This window comes from Amblyomma americanum, chromosome 8, assembly GCF_052857255.1.
Source record: "Amblyomma americanum isolate KBUSLIRL-KWMA chromosome 8, ASM5285725v1, whole genome shotgun sequence".
NCBI lineage: Eukaryota > Metazoa > Arthropoda > Arachnida > Ixodida > Ixodidae > Amblyomma > Amblyomma americanum.
The window spans coordinates 43,411,625-43,422,775 of record NC_135504.1 but is presented as its reverse complement, the minus strand read 5'-3'; the positions used below and the strand labels follow the sequence as shown (position 1 = coordinate 43,422,775).

The 11,151-nt window shown below is 46.8% G+C and overlaps 1 long non-coding RNA gene across 1 annotated transcript in view; it reads left to right on the top strand.

Moving 5' to 3' along the window:
- Nucleotides 1–690: 690 nt before the first annotated feature.
- Nucleotides 691–11,151, top strand: part of LOC144100266 (uncharacterized) — a 33,087-nt gene continuing 22,626 nt past the window's right edge. The window contains exon 1 of the long non-coding RNA XR_013307578.1: nucleotides 691–844. This is a non-coding gene — a long non-coding RNA (uncharacterized LOC144100266). The remainder of the gene's footprint in view (nucleotides 845–11,151) is intronic.

Here is an 11,151-nt window from a genome sequence, read left to right as displayed (position 1 = left end):
CCTAACACAACAAGAAGCAGCTAGTTGGCGGAGGTTGCAAACGGGAACATTCTTTAACCTACATATACTTAGCAAGATGTATCCTACTCAGTATAGGAACACATGCCCGTGGTGCGGGGCAATCCCCACGCTTTACCATATAACCTGGGAGTGTAAGCGAAACTACACGCTCCACCAACACAGAACCCCGAGTGCGGAGCAGTGGGAGAGCCGGCTCACCAGCTGCGAGCTCGCCGCCCAAAGGGCAATGGTGCAGCATGCAAGCGAAGCAGCGCGACTCAGTGGAGCCCTGGACTAGCGGCCCAACCCTGCTTTGAAGGTCAAGAGTCTACAGCAATAAAGACGAAGACCGAACACTCAACACTTAATGGACCAAATAAAGTTTTTCACTCTCTCTCTTACAGCAGATTCACATATAACGCAGATCGGTATGAGAACCATTATGCTCCGCCACATATATTAAATCGATTTTTTTCTTTTAGCGTATCCGGCGGTAACAGAACACCGCTTTTAGCGCTGAATCTGAGGAAAATTTTTTCAGAAGCAAATTTGCGCAGAATTTTTTGGCGTGTAACAAATTATTTTCAAAGCGATGGCCTTTATAATGTATTCGTGGAGCTCTAACAGAAGCATGAATTTTAACATCTACGTACGAGAGGGCGCTTCCTCACTGCGACTTGGGATTGCATCTTCTATCTACAGGTGGCTAGGGTGCATTAAAACGTGTCGCGATCCCAGTCGTCCCGGCGCTCGCCGTCTACAACCCACGAGGAAAAGTTTCTCTTCCCATCAGACTTTCAGCCATTGCACCTGCGCTTCAGCCGAGCGACACAACTGCGAGATGGTAAGACCATCGGAACGCTGGTTACCTCCCTAAGAAACGTTTGTTTACGGTTCTGATTCCGACAAGCAGAGGTTGTGTACCTCGACTGCCAGTGCTGGTGCGCAAAGTCGTAGATAATTCTACCGAAGTAAAATAAGTGAACACTAAATTCGGCGTTTTGAGCGTGCTCGCGCCGCTTGAGCAGTGTCTAGTGAGGCTGGAATTAGTATATCCTGATGAAGAAAGCAATTTACTTTCAGGAGCAGTAATATGAAAATTGCCACGGTCTAGGACATTGTACAGAAGCACTCTGATGTCGCAACATGGAATAATTTAACACATTAATGACGAATAAAGGACTTCTGAGCAAGCAGTTCAGTGGCAACATTCAGGAGGAGAGGTTTGACCTTTATTAGGGCAGCCGCCCAGACGTGGCGCCTGGGTAGACGTTGCCGCTCCTACACGCAAGCACATGTGTGGTCCCTGTAAATGGAGTCCTGCAAAAACACGCGAAAGAATTTTGCTGTGATTTTTGCTCATGAAGAATTTGACTTCTTCCAGGGCTGGCTCATCCTACTGAAAGAGCAGACGGTATTGTCTGTAAGCAAATATGAGCAGAATGCGACATCGTTAGAAACGGCAGTGTCTTCGAGTAGCAGACAATGATTATGCCCGATCTTTTGGCTAAAAGCGAAAAAAAAGAGCGTATTTAATGTCTGCGAGAAGGGTAGCTTTTTTTTTTCAAAACATACCCTTTTGAAGGTGACAAGTGGCACGGCGCCGACCTCTCCAAGGAATGTCTAATAGGGCATCTTTGGTGCAAAATGAATCGCACTGAAACATGAACATCCTTGTTCATAGGCACGATTTAGTACCGCTTGCTTTACGACATATACAGCACATATCGTTTAGGTCTGAGACTTTAAGTGAGTCTTGCTGGTTTTTTTTATTTAAATTCTACTGAAGAGTAGTGTTGTGATACATGCGGAATCTCGACGAAATGAATAGCAATAACTTCTTACGTATTGACCAGATTCGACGCCTGCACAAAGGCTGAGGAATCACTGCACCTCTATCGAAGCTAAAGTTTTCAGGGATCTCCTTCATACTGAGAGCAATGTTAGTTAGCATGTTGCTGTGTTTATTGTGCACTCTGCATATCCTTTGTGTCTACTGTACGTTTTCCGGTATCAGCCTAAGAACCAGAGGTGGTATCGCATTATTCTCTTCCCCTTCAATCTGTAGGATATTGCAATTATTAATTGAATCCTGAATCTCGAGTAAGGCAACTGCGCTAAATCACCGTTTCTGCTATTGCTTCTGTTTCCAATGCTACTTTTGCGAACTGCAAGTTTCGTTGTTTCGAGTATTTTATTATTGATAATGGAATACACATTTCGCATTCCTGCATTACGTAATAAGCGGGCATCTTTTATTAGTTCGATTTGTTTGAAAGTATTTGCATGAAAGATGCGCAGTAGTGTCTTCGGCTTTCACTTATACACTACTTCTATTACCTCGCCTAGCAACGGTTGAAAACTATGGCTTCGACAGACAGCACTGTTTTCTCGTGCCCTGAAAGAATTGTCTCTGCTTCAGAGGTTGCTTGCCATAATGTCAGCGAACGCTAGCGCTATAAGGGCAGGTCAACAAGCTGGGAATGGCCTCTGGGTAAATGTCATTTTGTTTCTACGTGCAGCAAAAGCTGACATGGTGCTGGAAATATCCTAACAAATTTAACTTGCTGCTCTTAAACGGCTTTAGATGCCACTTCATACTATCATTCTGATAAAAGCCAAGGTTTTGCATACTGGTTGGAATATTTCGAGCACATAAATTGGTTCAAGCGATAGCGCGTACATGGCAGTTTTCAGTACTGTATATGAAAAAAACCAAGGGAATGTTGACATGTGCAGAGTACACAATACGAAAAACAAAGTCGCCCCTTTGATGTGTACAACGACATAGTTGGAACGTGGGAAAATGAAATGTAATAGGCAGTAGCGCAGGCCTAAATAGAAACTAAGTTTTTGTTGGTTTACAGTGGCCACATTGGTCGAAGGCAGGAAATATTTTAAATCACCGAGTGAGTCACATGTCCTTTCTGCACACTTTTGGTCTTTGTCCTTCCTTTATGTACCAGTGGCGCAAAAAAAGAGCAGCAGGACCTTTCGGTTCGTTTGCCCAGAACGACGATTTTGGAAAAAATGGTGCCGTCTAGAACCACAGTGTGAAATAGTAAGCGCGTAACTAAGTACAAGGCACGGACATATCAGGCCCCACATGATTTTAAACACCTCTTTAACGAAGCTGTGATAGTATAACCGGTAATAGAGTAGCTCGTGGCATTATCCTATGCGCCAGCACACGTCTGTAACAAAGAGAAAAAACGAAACTTTACCAGTGGTTCCGGTGCTGTGTGCACAATATTTATTCGAGCAATTTTTTATGGCCAGACACGACACCACATTGCCCATGCCAAGTTCAATGTTCACCATTAGTCCGCGAATGCCACGCAGACCACCAACAGAAGCAGTATACGCAACAACATAAACGGTATTCGGGGGCTATTTTCTCACACTTTTGAGTGGTGGCAAATGCTCTTGCTTCGGTGGATAACGGTCCCGTTTGAAGCAGAGGTGTGCTGCCTAGCCTTCGCGCGCGGCATCTGAACTCTTAAGACACTGTTAAAACGTGTACTAGCTCGCTTTTAGATTGTACTTATCCAAGACATTCGACTGATGCCGCTACAAAGGCGACATGTCCATTTTTAAAATCAGTGTGTCGTAAACGAAGCTCGAATAGTCACACATATTGACAGGAATCTTTCGTTACAATTTCCCGCTTTTACTGTTCCACCGACACACCGTGGCTCCTTCGGTGGCACAGGCACCGCTGAGACGAGTCCACCGCCTCCTTCGCAGTGACTGTTGCTGTCGCTTGGCATATCTACAGTCAAAATGTGCGCACCTCCTTCCGCAGGTGTTGACCAATACGCGCTGTTTAAGAAAGCTACGTCATCAGCTACCGCGGCCTTCGAAGGAACGGACACGCTTCCGTCGAAGCGGCTGCGCGAACACATGACCGTCCCCTGTATCGCAGCGCTATCTTCGCGGTGATTTTCGCGGCGGTGCATGCCAAGCCGTCATGCCTTGTCTTCCTACATTGCGTCCCCTGAGCCGACAGCAACCCCTGATCTGAGCAGGTGTGCGATGACTGGTATCGTTGAAGCGTCAACCAGGGAAGGTTGCTTCTAACCGATTTTGCTGTATAAAAGCAACATAACTCGCCACATAAAGTCATAGACACGGACCCATGAGTTACCTTTTGTCGAGCTATTTTTCGTGACAGGCACCACGGTATGCCTGAGCTCATCTGCTGATTATGTGCACGCAGACACATATATTCAAAAATCGGCCAAGGATTTCGTATCGCTGGCAGTCTGCTATAGTAAAGTCATTATGGGGTACATGTGCTGGTACGCCCCATATTACCAAATGCGGTGGCTGGATTTCATTGGGGGGGCTAATTGCAAAATATATGCACAAGAATTTAGCGTTCTGTGAAACTAAAAAGAATCTATTAAGCCTATCCACGTAAACATTTGTTTGAAACGTACATAATACTCGCTCTGCACAGGATCTAGGGTGTAAGTGAAATCAATGAAGCGGATTTGATTAAAAAAAGGAGGTGCATTCTGTTTCAGCACACCTTCCATTTCTCTGAAGATAAAAAAAATATCAGTTCTAAGTGCGGCCACCTATGTCACATTTTCAGTCGTATGAGGTCACGAAGGAAGGTGTGCATCATGTATTTGTGTCAATAAAATATTAGTTGGAAGTGAGCGCTTGTGTTGTCTGCGTTCTTCCTTCTCCTAGTTCGTACATGCTGGTTAATGCTCTTCAATGCAACACCAACTCGCACATCAGCCTGTTCTTTCTATCCACGAGGTTGATATAGTATAAACGTGCCCTCATCATTGACTCGATAAACGCCCTGTCCGAATAACGATACTCAAAACCAGCATCTCTACGCGTGCTTTACGGCACAGTGAGAAGGATTTATAAATAATCGAAGAAATGTGCACACATATGAAATATGTTTGCGTATTTATACACTCTAAACGGGGTCGGATGTCCCGGGTGAATACCAGAAGGCCGCGGCAGGCAGCGACCAAGGCGGCGTCAGCGCGACGCCCAGGTAGTCCAAAAAGACGATTCCGCAGGCAGGTCTAACGCATTGGACAAAGCCGTATTTCTGCTCTTCGCCAGTCGCCTGCACTGGGCTCGCGCTGGCCTGCTTTATTACACTCACCCTCCGACAAAGAAGGAGCCATCCTGGCGACTACTCGAGTATGCAGTCTGGGGTCGTAGTAAGAATTTAAGCGGTTGGTGTGGACAATTTCACGCGCACGACGATGCTGATCTGATAAGGCGGCGAGCGGCTCGTTGAGGTAGTTGACCGGCGAAGTTTGCTCAATGACGCTGTAGGGACCGTTACTGCGGGATACAAGTTTCGTACTGAGGGCGGGGGTGGAGGAAGAGACCCAGAGCCAGACAAGCGAGTCTGGAGCATAGAAGGGCGCCGTAGTGAAGCCGTCTCAGCAAAGTTGCTGGCGTTCCTGGGTTTCGGCGGTCAAATCGCGGGAAAGTTGGCGGCACTCTTCAGCGTACTGGGCGGCCTCAGAATGTGGTAAGGACTTGGAAGCATCAGGGCGGTAGAGGAGGAAAAAGGGCGAGAACCCCGTGGTATCTTGCAGAGCGGTATTGTACGCGTATGTAGCAAAAATCCCAATTAGAACGCTCAACAAAGCCTTTGGTTTGGGAATGGTAAGCAGAGGTAGAGCGATGAATATTTTGACATTCCTTCCTTGAGGACTGTCTCGACGACTTCCGAAGGAAAGACGCGGCCGTGATCACTAAGCAGTTCTTTGGATGCGCCATGCCGAAGGATGAGGTGATGAAGGATGAAAGGTGCAACATCACTCGCGGAAGCAGATGCCTATGGCGCTGTTTCCGCATAACGGGCGAGGTGGTCGATGGCGACAATGGCATAACGATGGCCGACCGGAGTCGGTGGAAGGGGATCGTAAAGATCAGTCCCAGCGCTGTCGAATGGGTGGGCAGGACAATTCAGTGGCTGTAGGGGTGAGGTGGGAAGGCGAGGCGGTGTCTTTCGGCGTTGGTAAACTTGCCAAGAGCGCACATATTGTCGCACAAAGCGGTGAATGCCTCACCAGCAGTACTACAGACGAAAGCGTGCATAGGTTTGCAATACAGCGGCATGTGCACACTGAGGATCGGCGTGGAAAGCGTCGCAGATGTCAGAGCGCAGGGGCCGGAAAATAACCAGAAGGCATTTGCGCCCCTCAGAGAAGTAGTTACGGCGGTAGAGCAGATAATTGCGAACGGCGAAGTGGCGAGCTGGAGGTTCAAGAGTTCGAGAAGCAGAAAGGTGGCAAGTAGACAGAAAAGCTATTCAAAATTCATTCCTTTGTTACGGGCGTTTGTGTCGAGTCAGTGAACAACGTTGATATAGAAACTGTGACTCATCTTTGTAAACGCAGCTGGATGTTCCCACAACTCGCTGTTTTTTATCGAACGTACGGCAACAGATACGTAGACGAGCTATTTTCTCCGAACAAAACTTCTACTGGGCGCCTTTTGGGAACAGGTAACATCGGCCTTCAAAAAGAAATTCAGGCATGTTCGCGAAGAACTGAGTGTTTGTGCGTGGGGCAGAGATGGACATATTGCATTTGGAAATGACGGGTTTTTCCATCTCTCCTGAACTAACCCCATTTCAAGAGCTCGTAGAGAAGCCCACGCATTTCATTGAGGCTAACTTCTCTGTCTACTCACTATTCCAAGCTCACTTGGACAACACAACTTTACCCGCCTTTCTATTTATGCGGGCAAACATTACGCTGTATACTATATGCTCAAGTATATGGCGTGCGGTAGGGTGCATTTTACTGTTAGGAAAAAATGGAGTTCATTTCTGCAGAAAGAGGAAGACACAATGCATGTTCCAGTTCATGTCAATGTGCGCTGATCTCGACATTTTTTGCGCCTTCCAGGGCATTGCAACTCTCCCCCCCCTATTTTTAGATTTGAAAGAAACAGGGGAGGTACTTTGTACATCAGAGCGTTTTCTATCACCCTGCCTTGTGTGAGTTTGAATTTAAGTTTCCCAGGTTGCTAGAAAGATACCTGACATTGCATGCTTATTCCATGTTTTCCGGGAAATCGTAACGGCATGTGCGGATCAGCTAATAATGTTTGAGGATCAAAGTGAGGGCCGCGGATGTGGTGCTTAGTGGTAAACCTGAATAATTGACTCTGGAATGCTTTTAACAACACTTCGAAATTCTGGGCATTGTTTCTAATCCCAAGAGATTCTTCTGTACCACACCTCTCCTCTCCAAAGTGTATACTACCTCACCTGCACCCCGGCACGCTACACACTTGTGTTTTCCAGTGTTGTAATTTCTGCGGTAAAGCACGAATGAAACCTGCCCATTGTTACACGCATTTAGGGCTCTATTGCACTGACACAAAGCTGGAAATGTAAGTTCGTGGCTAATAGAAAGAAACAACTCACTCCTCAATATCCCTACGCCACTTCCGTAGATATCAAGGTGACGAGAGCGGCGGCTCTCGAAATGGCTATAGTTCCTACAATACTGCCAAGTGTTAGGAATGGTAGAGAGTGGTACAGTTTGCAATAAAATCCCACTGATGGCGGCAGAGGGCGCTGTTTTTCGGGAGGGTGCTGCCGCAGAAGACGGCACGGTTTTCTCGCTTCGAAAAGAAGCAACCTGGTCATGTGCATGCGTGTTTATCCAGCTCGTGCGCGTATTTTTTGATGACCGAGGTGCAGCGATTGTTGTCCTGTTTGGATTCTTGCGCATGCAGGTAATCGCGTCCGCTACTCTCAGAAGTTCCTCCCAGTAGTTGCCCCGCCGCGGTGGCTCAGTGGTTAGGGCGCTCGACTACTGATCCGAAGTTCCCGGGTTCGAACCGGACCGCGGCGGCTGCGTTTTTATGGAGGCAAAACGCTAAGGCGCCCGTGTGCTGTGCGATGTCAGTGCACGTTAAAGATCCACAGGTGGTCGAAATTATTCCGGAGCCCTCCACTACGGCACCTCCTTCTTCCTTTCTTCTTTCACTCCCTCCTTTATTCCTTCCCTTACCGCGTGGTTCAGGTGTCTAACGATATATGAGACAGATACTGCGCCATTTCCTTTCCCCCCAAACCAATTATTAATATTATTACTCCCAGTAGTTCGGTGGTAATGGCATCGAACTTTGTGTGGGTGCTTTGTGCGCGCGTGTATTCGAGCTACGTGTTTTCACCGTGTAGCAAAATCATGGACGCAGCTCCCGATTGTTCTTTTCTTGTGCCCGTCACTAAGCGAGCTAAGGATATCCGCACAAAAAGATGTCAAAACCAAAGCGACCGTGCAAAGAGAAGACTTGCTTTGTGCCGCTGTGTAAAAGTAAACGTATACCGCTGGAACGACGAGCATTTTCTCCATGTTTACTGCACCATCTGCTGCTACGCGGCTTTCAGAATGGGAACGAAACTTCAAAAGAGAAGATAGAAGACTGGCACCAGTTGTTGTGGTATAGAAGAAACACTTTAAGAGTATTACTATGAAGCGCATGTTCAGTATCACCGTAAACTGCTTAACCAGCGAGCTTCCCTCGATAAGCCACTTCTGAAACCCGACACTATGCCTACTTGCGTACCATGCATACGACACTATGTCTACGATACGCAATTTCGTGAGCAGAAAAGTTCATTTTTCACGCAAAGTTTCACATTTGTCATCTTAGTAGCTAGAAGTGCGTGTATGAAGGAGATATTTTTCAGCAACCTCTTTTGGCGTACCGCTTCCATGATCCTGGTTGTGTTAGGAATCAGTTGAAAATGTTAAGAGCACTTGGAAGCGTGACAGGAAACGGCAACTGCGGTTGATCGTATCCAGTCGCTCTGCCTTGGACGGTTTTTTGACGCTTGAGTAAAGATGACAGCTCTGCAATATAAATAACACACGAATATAAAATGCATCATGACTTTATTTATGCATTGATTATCTTCAATTTTAGGACAATTTACGAAAGTGCAAACACTGAAACAGTACAAGTCCCAAGAGCACTGCCCTCGTACCTGTAAAATTTTGAGCACTGAAGCTTATTTCTTCGAGAACGATAAAAAATACAGAGATGCACAGAACAAGGCACTGACGCACGATGCTCATAACAACTCTGGTCACGAAAACGAAGGACACTTTTTTATGCAGCCTTGACGTTGAAACGTCGTCTAGTTATTCAGTGGTGTAGGTGAATGCCTTGTGAAAATTTTGTTAAAAATAACTAGAGCTCCTGTCATGGCATGAGTGACTTCAGCGTTCTAAAGCAACAAAGTGGCCGAAAAGTCGCGTTGTCGTTGAGCATGCGAGATAAATTACGCAGATTGGAGTTATTAACGCACGCCCAAATTTCATCCCAGATGAGAGTTTCCACTTCCCCTCCACCGTATTTCTGCCGCCTCTAACGGGATTCAAACAACTGATAGTCCACAATTTCGTGCTTACCAGCCGAACGTTTGAACCACGAATCCACCGCACTGCTTTGCAGTCTCCGGGTGTAGACGTAAAGCCCCCTCTGAACTCCGCTCGCGCTGCTATATGATTCAACCTGTTTTCTTAATATTATGCGGGGCGTATAAAACAAGTCAATGGTATCAGCGTAATAAAGTTGCGAGTCACTGATGAAAAACTTGAAGGCTGCTCAATTATCATTAACCCCTAAAACTGCGATAGCATTGTGTTTTTTAACTGAATTCAACCGCTTTTAATATCCTCAGTTTTTTGTGACTTGCTCCATAGCGTTTCTACGCATGCGAAGGGGAATTATGAAGACGACGACATTCCAAGCCCAGCGCGAAACAGTAGCAGTTAAGCACACGGGATGTTAAGCGGCGCCGACGTCACTGACAGATTGCCTGGCGGTTCTTGTGCACATATTGTACGATTTTGTTGCCTATAAATAAAAGAATGGCTGGAGGTTTAACGTTGTTTGCTACGTAATATTGAGCGAAAGCAGTTTTTACCGGTGAGCCCCATCACCACGTAACTAATTGAGCGATTGAGCTGTCCACTGACCCAGGCAGCCAATTATGTGCGTCTTATGCAATGTGCGCCAGCGGTCTATGCTTACTGCCGCGTTTCTGCGACAGTGTTGATAACGCCAACGCGTATTCCTGTAGAGCCGTGCTTCTGCCAAACGTTGTCCACACCAACACACGTACCTGTGCTGTTGTACAACACCGCAGGGAACAAAACGCGACAGCAAAGATGAGGAATCCAGATTCGCCAGTAGGCACTGACAGAAAATGAACGGTATTAATAAGAGTTAACCGTGTGAATTCGTACATTCGCGAGAATGCCACCTCAGGGCTCAATCGAACAGAGCAGGCATGTCGCACGAGATCAGACCTAAGGTGCACTGTAGCAAAATCTGCCGTCGTACCGAAATGTCAAGAACAGCGTTGATCCGAGGTACTGCGATGTGTACTGGTGAACCGACGCTAATCGCTGATACGCAGCGAACTGGGCAGCCAAAGCTACCTTCTGACAACGACCTGTTGATTGCCGCTGACATTGTTGTAGGTTCATTTTGGTCTGCCAAGGATATTCGTGGTGCACTGGGGCTCAGTATCTCGCGCGAGACTATCAAAAGCATCTTCATCAGCTCTTCGGTATTTTTTTTCTGTGCGCAGCCGGAACGCTTGCTTTGCACGTGGAGGCCTTCCGACACCTGAATTCAATTAGTTGCCGCGATATGGCGCCAGCCGGGTGGACTGACTCTAGGATTCGCTGATTTTAGCGATCTCTCAAGGTGCACGCAACCACTTGCAGCTGCTGCATCTCGTTCGTGTTCCTTCGTAGGGCTACACCAAGCAAGTGCTTCCGCCTACAACGATGGAGCTGGTGGGAATGCAAGCCGATGGGGGAGAGAAGGAAAGAATAATACGAGAGAGCGTTGAGTCTTCTTCCATGTATATTTAGCTAGAAATGAACACAAAAACGAGGCGATCGCATGGTGAACGACGCAGGATGGAAGGCCTGCACTAGCGCACAGAAAGTAGCGGTGTAACCTGTGATAAGCCTAGACTGCCCCAATGCAGGAATGCATGCGTGCTGACCTGTGTTTCGTTGCCATAAAGAAAGGATGTTTTTTTTTAAGAAAAAGCAGTTTTAGTTGTGTACGTTTTACTTTCCTTTAGTCTTTTGGGTTTTACGTCCCAAAGCGACTTAA